Raw genomic sequence first — 17,514 nt, 5'->3', positions numbered from 1 at the left:
TCTACGGAAATGAATCAACTGTCAACATTTCGGGGCGAGGCCCTTCTTCAGGTCTGGGAATAAAAAGGTAGAGGGGGGGTGAGGGGGACTAACTAGAACAGGAGTTCCCAAGCTGGGGTCCATGGACCCCTCGGTTAATGGTAGGAGTCCATGGCATCAAAACAGTTGGGAATCCCTGAGCTGGAAGGTGATGTGAAGCCAAGTAGGTGAGAAAGGTAAAGGACTGAAGAAGAAGGAATATTATAGGAGAAGAGAGTGGACAGTGGGAGAAAAGGAAGAAGGAGGAACACCAAGGGGAAGTGATGACCAGAAAAGGAGAAGAGATAGGAGGCTGAGGTGGGGAATAGAAGAAAAGAGAAAATGCTGTGTCCTCAGCCCACTGCTCTATTCCCCCATACTCATAATTGCATAGCCATATTCTGCTCTAATTCCATCTACAAGTTTTCAGATAATACCACCGTAGTTGGCTGAATCCCAAGTAGCAATGAGTCAGGAAGGAGATAGAGTTAAGTGGCATCAAGTCATGACAGCAATCTTCCCCTCAATGTCAACTAAACAAAAGAATTGATCATTGACCTCAGAAAGGAGGTAGTGCACATGCTTCTGTCTTCATCAATGGTACAGAGGCTGAGAGGGTTGTGAGCTTTGTTCCTGGGTATGAGTAGTACCAATAGCTGGTCCTGGTCCAACCACAGTGATGTAACAGCCAGGAAAACTCACTAACACCTCTACTTCCTCGGGAGGCTAAAGAAATTTGGCACGTTCCCTTTGACCCTCACCAATTTTTTATTGATGCACTGTAGGAAACAATCTGCCTGGATGCATTATGGCTTGATATGGCAGCTGCTCTGCCTGTGACCACAAGGAACGGCAGAGAGTTGTGGGCACAGCTCAGCACGTTATAGGAACCAGCCTGCCCTCAATGGACTCTGCCTCAGTGAAGCAGCCAGCATAATCAAAGATCCCACCCAAAGACATTCTTCTCTTCTCTCTTCTCCCGTCAAGCAGAAGACACAAAAGCCTGAAAGCACATACTACCAGGTTCAAGGACAGCTTCTATCCCACTGTTATCAGACTTTTCTATGGACCTCTTGTACAATAAGATGCACTCTAGACTTCCCAATCTACCTTGCTATGATCTTGCACTTTGTTGTTTGCCTACACTACACTTTTCCGAAGGCTTTTACACTTTATTCTGGACTGTTATTGTTTTACCTTATTTTCGCTCAATGCGCTGTGTGACGATCTGTGATCCGTATAAAAAATATGCAAGACAACCTTTTCACTGTATTTTGGTACATGTGACAAGAATAAACCAATGCAAAGTTATAATTATGATAGGTAGGGGAGAAAAAGGAGATGCCTGTGGGAAATTGAGATGAAGTTACCTTCATTGGTTCTTGGCCATGTTTGCGAAGTCATTGTTTTTTATCCCTGGAGCTTTAAGGCCTGGTGTTAGCTTTTCCTCCTCTTCCGCTGTCACTTCAACAAAAGCCCACAGACCTCTGAGCCCCTCTAGAAAGGCAACATCTCTCATCTCTACATCAAAGCCCTAAGTGCACTCCTGACTGTTTCCAGCTCTTTCTACCTGTCACGTTTGTGGAATTATATCCAGCACTGTTTGCAGCCTCGAACCATCTATCCTCTTTGAGGTGAAAGTGGCCAGTTCTAACTGGTGCTATCCACCCCAAACGTTGAGGAGAGGCACATTTCGTCATTGAGGAAAACAGGGGTGGCATTAGAAACGGCTCTTGCTTCAATGTGTAAAAGACCTCGGTACACTAATGCGCCATGCCAGTTCCATTGACTCAATCAGATGCAAACTACTAGCACATTTCAACACTGATCATTTCAGCATCCACCTTTGCAAGCAAATTACATCTTACTATAGTCATTTTTTGCTGCTACCTTTCACACTAAAAAAGAAATTCGCTCTCAGATAATTGTGGCAAAGCATTTTTAAAGAGCATATTATAGCAAAGGAGAATAAATGGAGTGAATCTGGATGATGAAAATAGAATTAATTTTCTGCAAAAAGATCAGATTAACTTTTCATTTGAAAGAATATATGTTAGCACTCCTAAAATGAATTTTCCCTTTAAATAATCGTTAACTCAATAGTCATATGAATTAAGTCACTTAATATTAAAAACCTAATATTAATGTCGCGTTACAAAATGAAAAATAAAATCAATCTCTTACGGGGTAATTTATCATATAATTTGATTTCAAATCATAAAGAAACCAATCAATGAACTTTGACTAAGAATAAATGTAGGGAAGGGTCAAAGACAAATGCAGTTGAATCAGATCCCTCTGGAAAATTAGTTCTGGGATTGTGAGGTGTGATTAATCTGTGCCTAACTTACCCAGATCAGGCCATGTGGAAAATTTTTGCTTTAAACTCATGGTTATGATTTTAACACTGGCGCAAGATCAATCATGCAGTTGATGGCCTTAACCTTGATCCAATTTCATAAGCAGATGGGCCCATTTGAGGCTTTCTGACACACACAGAAAGCATATCAGAAAGGCTCCCTTCTTCACCAGTCAACGGCGCACGATTTTTCAGAGTTTCTCCAAACTGGGTAGAAGCTATGGCTGAACAAAAGATTGTAAAACATAACGCTGGGTGCATGGAATGATGATATGCAATAAAGGGAGCTCACCCCTCCCACAGGCGGCACTGGGAAAGTATGAATGCAGTGTTGCAGAAGGGTTAGTAAGTGCACAGTCAATCTGCCACCCTCCAGTTTTAAAAAAAAAATTAATGCAACAGTTACAGAAACCTGGAGTGGGCTACAAATTGTGTTTCCTTTGTACCAGTTTTTGGAAGGCCTAATTAAAATGGACGTGGAGAGGATGTTTCCATTCGTCGAAGAGTCCCTGATCCAAGGGCAGAGTCTCAGAATAAAGGGATGTCCCTTTAAAACTGCAATGTGGGGGAATTTCTTCAGCTAGAAGGTATTGAATTTGTGGAATTCATTGCCACAGAGAACCATGGAGCCAAGTCATTTTGTGCATTTAAGGCAGAGATTGATAGGTTCTCGATTGGTAACAAAAGATTAAGGGTTCCAAGGGAAAGGTCATGGAGGAACAGATGCCTGTGATTCTTCCCCTATATCTTATGGCCTTATGGTTCCACCTACTTTATCCAAAATTGACTGGCAGGTTGACACAATTGAATTGGAAGTCCAAGCCCAGGATATGACTGTATATGGTTCATTGTAGAACTCCTTCTATCATAGGCTGAACAAAATCTGTCAAGTTAATCACCCACAGCTGGACTTCTGATTAACATGAGGTCATTATTGTAACATTACTAAATACACATGACCAGTACTGCTAATGCCACCATAGACAGTAGTTACATTAATATGTTGTACTCAGCCTTTAAAATTCAATCTATTAACAATATATTTAATGGTACTGACAAGGACTGAATTTCTAGCAAAGTATGATTTAAATTTCCATTTCAGTTTTCCTCCACCATGACACTCAATGAGACAAAACAAAATTGCAAGAAAGATACAGTTTTATTATAAAGGAAAGACTTAGCTGACAGTTTAACTATCTCAACTGTTATTAATACGAGAAAGTCTGCATTTGCTGGAAGTCCAAAGCAGCACGCATAAAATGCTGGAGGAACTCAGCAAGTCAGGCAGCATCTGCGGAAAAGAGTAAACAGTTGAGGTTACGGGCCGAGACCCTTCGGCAGGACTCTTGATGAAAGGTCTCGGCCTGAAATGTCAACTCTTTTCCATAGATGCTGCCTGGCCTGCTGAGTTCCTGCAGCATTTTGTGCGCGATTGCTTGTATTTCCAGCATCTATAGGTTTTGTCTTGTTTGTAATTGGACTACACACAAAATGTTGGAGGAACTCAGCAGGTCAGGCAGCATCTATGGAAATGAATAAACAGTCAATGTTTCAGGCTGAGACACTTCTTCAGGACAGTTTAATTTATGTTATTCCAGTTTTCTACTGCAAAGACCTCGTTCAGTGATCAAATCTGACAAGCGAAACATTTTCCTTCAATGTATTGAAATGCTGTGCGTTATTTTTATCAATATAGTTGAAACTTTTGATTAAGAGTAAAATCCCATCTCACACTGTGCAAAACTTTGAATCTTACTTACTGGCTTGTCCAACTCTATGTACAAATATTTGCACTTGAAGTAAGATACCGAGCTGTACAATTTGCAACTTTTAATGAATCATTGGGGGATAACCCTGTGGCACATTCACGGAGTTAATATTCATTTTACAGGGAAAAGAAACAAATGCACTGAAATGCTTATTTACAATTCCCTGTGGACAAGGTGTTTATTTTCAGCCACCAGTAGATCTGACTTGTTTTAACCTTAGCCAGCTACATTATTCCCTTGATAATATCACTTAAGAGAAAAATAATATTGCCAGAGTACCCAGTATTGGTACTTTAATAGCTGCGATGATTCAGTGGGATAAAATGTAATTGCTCTTAAAATGAAATCAAAGAATATTTCCAGAACAAAACATATCAGCTGCTACAAATCCACACATCATTACGACTGCCGTACAGTATGATTGTTAATGATGACTGGGGAGTTCGTGGTCAGGGGCCACAGTCTAAGGAAAAAAAGCAAGCCATTTATTTATTTTTAGAGACACAGCACCATAACAGCCCCTCCTGTCCCAACAAGCCCATGCCACCCAATTATACCCATGTGACCAATTAACCTACTAACCCATACGCCTTTGGAATGTAAAAGGGAACTGGGGCACCTGGAGCAACCCACGCGGTCACGGGAAAATGTACAAACTCCTTACAGGCAGCGGCAGGATTTGAACCCGTGTTGCTGACACTGTAATAGTATTATGCTAATCACTGCAGTGCCGCCTCCCAGTGCCTCTGAGATGAGGAAAAATTCTTCACCCGTACAGCAGAGGATCTATGGGAATCTCTACTTCAGAAACCAGTTAAACATATTTAAGAAGAAGGTAGGTATTATTCTTGGGACTGGGGAAATGAGGGATATGGGGAGAAATCTACTGAACTTGGACAATCAGCCAGGATTATATTAAATGATAGAGCCATCTGGAATTACCTACTCTCATTCTCACCTTCAGTAACTCTAGATATGTGCCAGCAGACCAGGTCAGAGTTACATTAACCCTTAGCACTGGCAACACACACAAAATGCTGGAGGAACACAGCAGGCCAGGCAGCATCTAAGGAAGTACAGTCGACGTTTCGGGCCGAAACACTTCAGCAGAACTGTAGAAACGTCGACAGTACTTTTTTCCATAGATGCGGCCTGGCCTGCTGAGTTCCTCCAGCATTGTGTGTGTGTGTTTCTCGGACTTCCAGCATCTGCAGATTTTCTCTTGTTTGTGACTAGATTGCTGGTGTGTATGCCACTGATGTCAGACACTTTGGAGAACGGGGAACAGCATGGTGTCACAACTGGGCACAGCTGCTCCCTCACAGCTCCTGCGGCCTCAGTTCAGCCTCAACAGTGGGTGCTCTCTGTGTGGAACTTGTGCATTCTGCCTGAGATTGATGTATTTCCACCCGGTGCTCTGGTTTCCTCCCACATCCCTAAAACGCGCAGGTTGATTGGTCAACTGGTCGCTGTAAAATTCCCCTGAGTGTGTAGACAAGTGATGGAAGCTGGGGAGAGTTGATGGGAATATAAAGAGAGTATAATAGCAGGCCTAAAATAAGTAGGTGTTTGACAGTACCAATTCAGTGGGCCATACGGCCTGTTTCAATGCTGTTTCTCTATAATTGTAAGCTACAAATGGGAAACAAAAAAACCATTGTTTCTTTCAACGTCCGCTTTCTAGCATTACAACTTCCAGGCTAAACACAACGAGCTGCAATTAGTTGCAATCTAATCAAAACATTCTTCTTACACATTTCTGAAGAGAGTACTGGCTTGGCTTTGGTGTGGCTGAAGCTATTATAGAGAGAAAGTTGAGAGACAGATTTCTAGCATTAGTAGTAATGTCAGTGGAGTCAAACCTTGGGGAAGCATGGTAGCTTAGTGGTTAGCACAACACTTTACAGATTCAGTGAACCAGGTTCAGTCCCTGCCTCTGCCTATAAGGAGTTCATACATTCTCCCCATGACTTGGTGTGTTTCCTCCCGGTGCTCCGGTTTCCTCCCACGGTCCAAAGACGTACCGGTCGGTAGGTTAATTGCCAGGTATGATGTTATAGCCATCACTGAATCATGGCTAAAGGATGGTTGTAGTTGGCAACTGAATGTCCAAGGTTACACATTGTATTGGAGGGATAGGAAGGTAGACAGAGGGAGTGGTGTGGCTCTACTAGTAAAGAATGGCATCAAGTCAGTAGAAAGATATGACATATGATCGGAAGATGTTGAATACTTGTGGTTGAATTAGGAAACTAATGGCATTTATATACAGGCCTCCCCATCAGTGGCTGGGAAATGGACCACAGATTATAACAGGACGTAGAAAAGTCATGGGAGATTTTAAAATGCAGGTCGATTGGGAAAATTAGGTTGGTAATGAATCTCAAGAGAGGAAGTTTGTTGAATGCCTAAGAGATGGCTTTTTAGAGCAGTTTGTCATTGAGTCTATAGGGGATCAGCTGTACTAGATTGAGTGTTATGTAATGAACCTGAGGTGATAGGGAGCTTAAGGGTAAAATAACCCTTAGGAACCAGTGATCACAATATGATTGAGTTCAACTTGAAATTTGATAGGGAGAAAGTAAAGTCTGATGTAACAGTATTTCAGTGGAGTAAGGGAAATTACAGTGGTATGAGAGAGGAGTTGGAAATAAATTGGAAGGAGCTGCTGGCAAGGATGTCAGCAGGGCAGCAATGGCTTGAGTTTCTGGGAAAAATTAGGAAGGTGCAGGAAATATGTATTCCAAAAATGAAGAAATATTCAAATGGTAAAATTATACAACCATGGCTGACAAGGGAAGTCAAAGCTATCGTAAAAGTAAAAGAGAGGGCATACAACAAAGCAAAAATTAGTAGGAAGAAAGAGGATTGGGAATTTTTTAAAAGCCTGCAGAGAGCAACTAAAAAATTCATTAGAAGGGAAAAGATGAAATATGAAAGCAAGCTAGCAAACAATATCAAAGTGGATAGTAAACGTTTTTCAAGTATGTTAAAAATAAAAGAGAAATGAGAGTGAATATAGGACCACTAGAAAATGAGGCAGCAGAAATATTAACGGGGGACAAAGAGTTGGCTGATGAACTAAGTGAGTATTCTGCATCAGTCTTCACTGTGGAAGGCACTAGCAGTGTGCCTGATGTTGCAATGTGTGAAGGAAGAGAAGTTGATGCAGTTATTATTACAAGCGAAAGACCTAAAGGTACATAAGTCACCCAGACCAGATGAACTACACCCTAGGGTTCTGAAAGAGGTAGCATTAGAGATTGTGGTAGCATTAGAAATACCATTTCAAAAATCATTGAACTTTGTTTTGGTGCCAGAGGACTGGAAAATTGCAAATGTTACTCCACTCTTTAAGAAAGTTACTAATCTCAGGATTACTGCCTATGCCACGCGACAGTGAGAATAGGAATAGAGTGAGGTGGAGGATAAATGTGTGGCTGAGGGGTTGGAGCAGAGGGGAGGGATTCAGATTTCTGGATCATTAGGACCTCTTTTGGGACAGGTGTGACTTGTACAAAAGGACAGGTTGCACTTGAATCTGAAGGGGACCAATATGCTGGCAGGGAGGTTTGCTAAGACTATTGGGCAATTTAAACTAGAATTGCTGGGGGTTGGGAACCGAACTGAAGAGAGGAAGGAAGGGGCGGTTGGCTCACAAATAGAGAAAGCTTGGAGGCAGTGCAAGAGGGAGGATAGGCAGGTGATAGAGAAGGTACATGCTCAGACCGATGGTTTGAGATGTGTCTTAGTGCAAGAAACATCATGAACAAAGTGGATGAGCTTAGAACGTGGAGCAATACTTGGCGCTATGATGTGTTGGCCATTGCAGAGACTTTGATGGCTCAGGGGGAGGAATGGTTACTTAGAGTGCCAGGCTTCAGATGTTTCAGAAAGGACAGGGAGGGAGGCAGGCAAAAGAGATAGGGGCATGACACCGCTTATCAGAGATGGTGTCACAACTGCAGAAAAGGAGGAAGTCATGGATGGATTGTCTACTGAGTCTCTGTGTGTGGAAGTTAGAAACAGGATGGAGTCAATAGCTCTGCTGGGTATTTTTTATAGACCACCCAATAGTAACAGGGACATGGAGAAGCAGATCGGGAGACAGATTCTGGAAAGGTGTAAGAATAACAGGGTTGTCATGGTGAGAAATTTTAATTTCAAAAATATTGATTGGCATCTCCCTAGAGCAATGTGTTTAGATGGGGTGGAGTTTTTTAGGTGTGTTCAGGGAGATTTCCTGACATGATATGTAGATAAGCCTACAAGAGGAGAGGCTGTACTTGATCTGGTATTGGGAAATGAACCTGGTCAGGTGTCAGATCTGTCAGTGGGAGAGCATTTTGGAGATAGTGATCACAATTCTATCTCCTTTACCATAGCATTGGTGAAGGATAGGAACAGACAAGTTAGGAAAACGTTTAATTTGAGTAAGGGGAAATAAGAAGCTATCAGGCAGGAACTTAGAAGCATAAATTGGGAACAGATGTACAGCAGAATTGTGGCAAATGTTCAGGGGATATTTGTGTGGCCTTCTGTACAGACCAACTTCTATGCCATTTAGCTTAGACAGGGCACTATAGCAAACAGTTAAACAAAGCTCTGGACTGAAGCAAACAGAACTGATGACCTAATCTACAGACCTGAAGCCGCTTGATAATTTCTTTGGCAACATCCAGCAATGAAGGAGGTACGAATTATGTGAATGAAATCAATCATAGTTACTTCTGGCAGTGCAGTATCTCCAGTGTGACAGATAGGATTACCCAATCACAGAATTATGATCATACAGGAAGGAAACATGCCTTTTGGTCCACAGTGGCCATGCTAACCGTCAAGAACCTATTTACCCCAATCCCCTTTTATTCTCTCTGCATTACCAATCAACCCTCTCCACACCTACCACCCACCTGCACACTCAAGACAACTTACAGTGGCCAATTAACTTATCAACCGAGACACCTTTGGGATGGGGGAGTATGCAGGTCCACATGGACATAGGAGGGCAGTGAATATGTGTAATTGATTGCCACAGATCGCTTTGGATGACAAGTCATTGGGTATATTTAAAGCAGAGGTTGATGGGTTCTTGATTAGTAGGAGCATCAAAGGTTACCGGGAGATGGCAGGAGAAGGGGTTGAGAGGGGTAATAGATCAGCCAGAATGGAACGATGGAGCAGACTCGATGGCCTAATTCTCCTCTTATCCACTATGGTCTTATGGGCCATGCAGTTTCCATACAGCCAACACCAGAAGTAAGGTTCCTGGAGATCTGAGGCAGTAGCTCTACCAGTAGAAGCCCTGGCCACCCATCTCCATCCTGGCTAGGACGCATGCACCCAGTTGTGTGGGCTCTGTGTGGGACCATGCAAATGTGATCGGCAGCTGTAATGTAAGATGGCAAACAAAAGATGGCATCCTCCAGTGTTGGTGCATCCACCTTTTCCAGAAATGTGATGCACTTAGATATCTTTGGTTGAAATTAGCAGACAGGTATAACACATGCTTGCATAGCAGTTAGTGAGATGATTTCAAAGGTTTATTGGTTCAAAGGCTCATCTATTTATCAAAATCTGCAACTCTGAAATTCTTCTTACCCACATAGCCACAAAATCAAGAATGAAAAGAATGGCAGCGTGATCATCAACCCCCAAATCCTCCTTGCCCCATGCACAAAGGAATGAGAAAGATTAGGCGAAAACCACTGAATATAAAAAAATGATGAGACTTAAAAAAAAGTCCATATCCAAAATTCAGAAAACCTGGGTAACATTCTTCGGACACAATGGTAGGTTCTCCTTTCTCCGGCAGCAGAACGATCCCACCAGCGGTCAAAGGCCATCCCCCCGCTCCTGTAGTAGAGTGATCCCACCAGTGATCAAAAGGCAGACAGCCTATTGGCTCATACAGCATTGAAAAATTAACTAAGATCATTAAAACACATTAACTTAAATATTGCTAAAGGTATTAAAGCCTCTATTTTATACATTGTAATATTGGTATCATAAAGGATGGAGATAAACGAAAGGTAGTCAACTAAATCAATTTCCTGTCCAGCAATTGTGTAATTATTTATAATTCTTGCTCATTTAAAGGTTCAAATGTTCATTTATTATCAATGCATACAACTCTGACATTCTTCTTCTCCAGCTAGCCATGAAGCCAGAAAGAAAAGAAAGGAAAGAAGTTTACAGTGTGGGCTGTAAGATCGCAATTCACTTCCCACCACTGTTTGTAAGCAGCTTATGCATTCTCCCTGTGACCACGTGGGTTTCCTCCTGGTGCTCCAGTTTCCACCCACATTCCAAAGACATGATGAGGTGTGTGCATGTTATGTTCGTACTGAAAGTGTGGCAACACTTGTGGGCAACCCAGCACAGTCTTCATTGATTTGATTGATGCAAAAGACACATTTCACTATATGTTTCAATGTGCATGTGACAAATAAAGTTAATCTTTATCTTCTCTTTCTTTAACTAGTATATATTTTAATTCAGCTATTTATGTCTTTTTTTGTATCACTGGGAGATTCACAATTGTGTATATTAATTTTGGTTTATCTATGAATAAATAGATTTACAACTAACTCTAACTGAGAAAATTGTCTTCAATGTTTTAAAATTTTCTTTCTTGTTACATTAGGCTTGAACTGGGCCCAGGAAACAGAATTAAAAGAAGCAAACTCTCAAAATGTTAGAAATGCTTGAACACTTGGACAGTGTAATATCTGTAGTGAGGGAAAATGACTTTAACTTTCCATTTACCTCACATCAGCCTTCACCTCTGCTTATTCCCAGAACCAGGATAGAGTTCCCTTATGCCTCTAGGGGAGAGAAAAATGAAGGAAATTCCATTGAAATGAATAAGGTTGTGAGTGGGCATGAAAGATAAATGCTTTCAGAATTCCAAAAGCATCTACCTTTCAAGCCCACTCCAGAATTAGAGGATATAACTTCAAGAGAAGCGGTTGTCAATTAAAAAATGAAAAGGGAAAGAGAAATTTCTCACCTATTCAGTCTTCTGGAAGGACCGTTCCTCTGGGAGACCTAACATAATTCTCTGTCTCCAACAGTAACCATTTCTTTAACCACAGTTACCTATCATTTTATTTCTCCAGCATCTCCCACTCTGACCTCTTCCATTGTTCCAGAGAAACTCAAAGTAAACTTCAGGAACAACACCTCATTTTCTAAACTATAATTTACCACATTCAAGACTAAATAGCCAGTTTAACAGTTACATGTCATAAGAACGTAAGAGCATAAGAAACAGGAGCAGGAGTAGGCCATCCAGCCCATCGAGCCTGCCCCGACATTCAATAAAATCATGGCTGATCTGTCCGTAAACTCAGCTCCATCCACCTGCCTTTTCCCCATAACGCTTAATTCCCTTACTACGTAAAAACCTATCTAACAGTTTCTTATATATTTTGTGAAGAATCCTCAACTGCTTCCCTGGGCAGGGAATTCTTCAGATCCACCATTCTCTGGGAAGAACAGTTTCTCCTTATCTCCATCCTAAATCTTCTCCCCTGAATCTTAAGGCAATGTCCCCTAGTTCTAGTCTCACCTACCAATGGAAACAACTTTCCTACTTCTATCTTATCCATCCCTTTCAATTTTGTTTTATGTTTCTATAAGATCCCCTCTCATTCTTCTGTACTCCACAGAGTACAGTCCCAGGCAACTCAATCTCTCCTCATAGGCTAACCCCTTCATCCCTAGAATCAACCTGGTGAACTTCCTCTGCACTGCCTCCAAAGCCAGTATATCCTTCCTCAAGTATGGAGACCAGAACTGCACACAGTACTCCAGGTGTGGCCTCACCAGTACCCTGTATAGTTGCAGCATGACCTCCCTGCTCTTGAACTCAATCCCTCTAGCAATGAAGGCCAACATTCCGTTTGCCTTCTTATGATGTGTCATGAGTACTTGGTGAATTTACTTCAGATTTCCAGCATCTATGCTATTTTGCTTCCTGAGCAGCTACAGAAGATACAGAATTTGTCTTTGTACCTCTTTCCTTCCCACTGCACAAACCTCGACGCATCCTAAATAAAGTTCAAAGTTCAAAATTCAAAGCAAATTTACCACATAGGCTACCATATACCACTCTAAGATTCGTTTTCTTGCAGGCATTTACAGGGAAAAAGAAATACAAATTCTCTTTATGAGAAAGAGTGTTTCAAAAAACACCAATGTGCAAAAAACACCAATGTGCAAAAGGAAGACAAACTATACAAATAAAAATAATTACTGAGAACATGAGTAAAAATATCCTAGTACTGTTCACATTGTCTCTCAAACACTGAGGTGACAGCAAACACGAGGAAATCTGCAGCTGCTGGAAATTCAAGCAACAACACACACAAAATGCTGGTGGAACGCAGCAGGCCAGGCAGCATCTATAGGAAGAAGTACAGTCGACGTTTCGGGCCGAGACCCTTCGTCAGGATGGGTTTCCCCTTTGTGGAAGCAACACCCTAACTGTCATCTGCTCCTCATTTTACTTCCCTGTCCACTCCCATTGTGACCTCTCCCAAGGTAAACTTTAGGAAGGACACCTTGTCTTCCAACTATAATTTATCACGTTCAGAACCAAACATCCAGTTCAGCAGTTTCATGTCATGGGCACTTCCTGTTGACACGTTCAGGGTGAGGGAACTAAGGAATTCTTGATGGACCGAGAAAGCCCTGGAAATCCAGAAACTGTCAGACTCTGGTAACATGAGAGGCTTCTTCAATGCCACCAAAGCAGTATATGGTCCAAGTTACCTCAGATTAAGCCCTCTGCACTCAGAGGATGGGAAGATCTTACTAAAAGATGGGAAAGATATCAACAAATGATGGAGAGAGCACTTCCAAGAACTTCTTAACCATCACTGTGTTGCTGAGCCAGAGGTCAGTAACCAAATACTGCAGGGACGTGGGTGAACCTCCCAGTAGAGAAGAGGTCCATGATGCATTCAGGAGCCCATAAAGCATCAAAGCCATTTGTCCTGGCAGGATCCCAGCAGAGATCTTTAAGTTAGGTGGATCTGCACCACATGCTGTACATGTGGTCTGGGAAAAGAAACAATTGGCCTCAAAGCTCAGGGGTGCTTTAGTAGTGACCATCTTCAAGGAAGGAGACAAGGCAGTTTGTGGCATTTGCAGAGGCACCTCCCTCCTTGTCAACTGACTCCTTCCACTATCTAAGGAATCACAATGTGTTTCTGCCCATTTAGACGTACCACAGACATGATCTTAACAGCATGCCATTTACAGGAAAAATGCTGTGAAGAAAGGCAACACTTGTACTTGGCTTTCATAGACTTGATCAAGGCATTTGATACAGTAGACCACCATGCTCTCTGGCATATACTATCAAGACGAAGGGTCTCGGCCCGAAACGTTGACTGCTCGTTTACACAGATGCTGCCCGGCCTGCTGAGTTCCTCCAGCTTGTTGTACACGTTACTATCAAGATATTGCTGCCCTGACAAGTCCTTACAAATAGTGAGGCTACTACATAATGGTATGTCAGCCGCAGTACTTAACCATAATGGGGATGAATCAGAGCCCTTTACTATGAAGACAGGAGTCAAACAGGGCTATATCATTGCACCCACCCTATTTGCCATTTTTACTGCTGCCTTCCTTGATCTCATTGGCCAAGATTTACCATAGGGTATCCCAACTGTGTACAGAATGGTCAGCAGGCTTTTCAACCTCAGCCAGTTCAAGGCCAAGAACAAGGTCAGCACCAGCAGTATCGTAGAGCTTCAGTATGCAGGTGACAATGCCGTCACAGCACAATCTGAAGAAGCTCTCCAATGTGTCCTGAATGCCTTTGCCAAGGCATTGCAGAGCACTGGTGGTCCTACGTCAATCACTGCCCAACCATTCATTTATCCAGATCTCCATAAAAGTTGACAATATCACCCTTGAAAATGTAGACCACTTTCCCTATCTTGGCAGAATTCTTTCCTCAAAATTGACTCAGTGATCAATGCCACCTGAGGACTGATAGTGGAGCCTATGCAACGTAAAGGATCAAAATTTTTGGTCTATAGAGCAGTCATCCTTCCTTCATTACTGTATGAAGCTGAATCATGGACCACAACTGAAAACCCTGGAATAATACCATCAAAAATCCTTACAAAAGATTTTGAGGATCATCTGGGAGGAGAGACACACTAACACTAACATACTGGAGGAGGCTAACATGGCAGCATCTCCACCATGATAAAGTAACACCACCTCTGAAGGTCATGTCATCTGAATGTCTAACTCATCCTTTGCTTAAGTGAGCCTCTATCCCTCCCACTGCAATTGGATCCTCAACTTCCTAACCTGAAAACCACAATCTGTGTGGATTGGTAGTAATATCTCCTCCTCGCTGACAATCAACACTGGCATACATCATGGATGTGGGCTTAGCCCACTGCTCTACTCTCTCTATATCCATGACGATATGGCTAGGCATAGCTCAAATGCCATCTATAAATTTGGTGACGATACAACCATTGTTAGTAGAATCTCAGATGGAGACAAGAGGACATACAGGAGCAAGATATACCAGCTAGTAGAGTGGTGTCGCAGCAACAACTTTGCACTCAGCGTCAGTAAGAGCAAAGAGCTGATTGAAGACGTCAGGAAGGGTAAGATGAGGGAACATAAACCATTATCATAGAGGGATCAGAAGTGGAGAAAGTGAGCAATTTAAAGTTCCTGGGTGTCAAGATCTGTGAGGATTTAACCTGGTCCCAACATATTGATGCAGCTATAAAGAAGACAAGATAGTGGCTAGAGATCTGGTTTGTCACCTAAAACACTCAAAACTTCCACAGAAGTGCTGTGGAAAGCATTCTGACAGGCTGGTATCACTGTCTGGTATAGGGAGGGGGTCTCCTGCACAGAATCGAAAGAAGCTACAGAAACTTGTAAAATTAGTCAGTTCCATCATGGGTACTAGCCTCTGTAATATGCAAGACATCTTCAAGGAGCAGTGTCTCAGAATGGCGGCATCCGTTATTAAGGACCCCCCCCCCCCCCATCACCTAGGACATGCCCTCTTCTCACTGTTACCATCAGGAAGAACATGCAGAAGCCTGAAGGCACACACCCAGCGATTTAGGAACAGCTTGTTTTCCTCTGCCATCCAATGCCTAAATGAACATTGAACCCATGAACTCTATCTCACTTTCCTATATTATTTCTATTTTTGCACTATCTTTAATTTAACTATTACGTATACACATATATATTTACTCTAATTGACTTATTCATTTTTTCTATATTATCATGTAACGCATTGTACTGCTGCAGTTAACGAATTTTACGACACGTGCCAATGATATTTCATCTGATTCTGATTCATGTCTCTCCATATAAATCCTCCACTCCCAGCTGAAGGAAGGTCGGCAAGCTGCTGGTGGGCAAAGAAAACTCTTCAAGGAAAACATCAAAATCAGCCTGAAGAAGCTCAACATTACATCTAAAAACTGGGAAGATGTTGCACTCAGTAGACACATCTAGAGGAAATCTGTTCAAGAGGGAGCTGTTTAATGTGAGATTGATCTCCACTGTCCTGCAGAAAACAAGGGGCAGCTGCGAAAGAAAAGACCAAGCTATCAAATACCCATCACTACCCACAGCCACCACTGACTCCTGCCCACACTGCACCAGAACATGTGGATCCCAGACTGGTCTCAATAGCCACTTAAGGACCCACCAATAGACAACTCCTTAGGAGGACATCGTACTCAACTCGAGATATTGCCCTACTTGCACTTCTACTGCTTGCTGATTTTATTTCAGATTTCCAACATCTGTGTGACTTTACTTTTGGAAATCAGAATAGTTCTCAGTGGCTTCTGTCGGTCGTGGTCGACCATGGGTACTGCGCCTCGGGTAGTCACTAGGAGTGGTCTCTCCAGGGCGCAAGCAACGGTTGAGTTGATATGGAGGTCCGTCTGTTGCCCATGCAGTGGGACCCCCTCCCCTCCATGCCAATGACAGGTCCAAAGGAATGACCAAAGTCGATACAGTTTCGTGCCAGCAGCATCACAGGAGTTGCCGTGCCGATGCTGGGTACAGCAGTCAACTGCCTTCAGGACTCCGACTCCGGATTTTTCCTCGCGGTTTACTCCCAAAGCCTTTCCCGTGAGCAGGTATAGCCGCAAGGCAGCGGAGGTTTGAAATCAGAGTTTGCCCTCTCCTAGATGAACTACCGTCCGTGGTTAACGAGCCCCATCTGCCCAGAGCAACTGGTTTTAAGGTGCCAGTGGTCCGCCTTTGCCCCTTCTCCTGTCAGTGAGAACAGCTCCACCGGGCATAAGAACTATGCCACACGTGAAGGCCAGGAGTTGGACTTGGTTGTCAGAGGCTGTTTGAGACGCACGCCATGAAGAGCATTTGTTTAGCAGTGGGAGCTCGTCTCCACTACCACCCTTCAGCTATGACTACTTTAGTTCACAACACAGTAAGTAATTATATAAAAGCTCTAATCATACTTAAGGGACAGTGTTCATAGCAATGAGAATGCCCTCTACCTGACAGAAGATTAGTAAAAGTTTTATGAAAGAACAACGGCCTAGACCAGGGGTTCCCAATGTTTTTAATACCATTAACCAGATTGGGAAGCCCTGGCCTTGACATTGAAAGACAACAGTGTAGATTCATTCAAAGGGTCAAAGTAACCCAAGGGCAGGGGGTCAGTGTGATCATTAAGTCAATAGGTCCAAGCGACATTTGAGAGGGAAATTACGGTGAAGGGCAGCCAACAGGAAATGAATTGTCAGGAGCAGGTTGTTAGTCAAGTAGAGAAGATTTGTTAGGAGTGATTAGTGGTTGAGTGGCTTAGGGCAGAAGGAGAGGGAATCAACTGTGGAAGGACTAGTAATCAGATGGGGTGCTCCAGCAGTCGGTAATCAAAAGGGATGATCAGTAGTCATTGGGGTTCTATGATTGGGTTTGAGGTCATGTTTGGTCAGGACAAGGTCAGGAATCAGGGGAGAAGTTAGGTAGTTGTGAGACTGCAATGACAGCAAGATAGAGAGACGGAAGAGCTGAGAGAGACCCAGGAAGGGGTATTACTGTACAATGCTCATACATTTTATCCAACAGTGAAGTAGGCTAGAGGTGCAGACAGGACAAGTTATTCATGCAAGGACAAAAATTTGAAAGTAACATCAGATGTGTTTAGGAAGCTGTTGGACATCACTGAGCACAGTTAGGTATATCCAACTTTTTCATGCAGTAACATGTCAGAGGTATGGAGGTGCCAGGAAGAAAGCCACAGACACTGTGATCCAAGTTCTGATTCGTAATCATATTTATTTTTCACTGAAATTGATTGCTTACAGCAGAAGGATGTGATGT

The sequence above is a fragment of the Hemitrygon akajei genome, chromosome 8 (assembly GCF_048418815.1).
Source record: "Hemitrygon akajei chromosome 8, sHemAka1.3, whole genome shotgun sequence".
NCBI classification, from domain to species: Eukaryota; Metazoa; Chordata; class Chondrichthyes; order Myliobatiformes; family Dasyatidae; genus Hemitrygon; species Hemitrygon akajei.
This window is presented reverse-complemented; position numbering follows the sequence as displayed.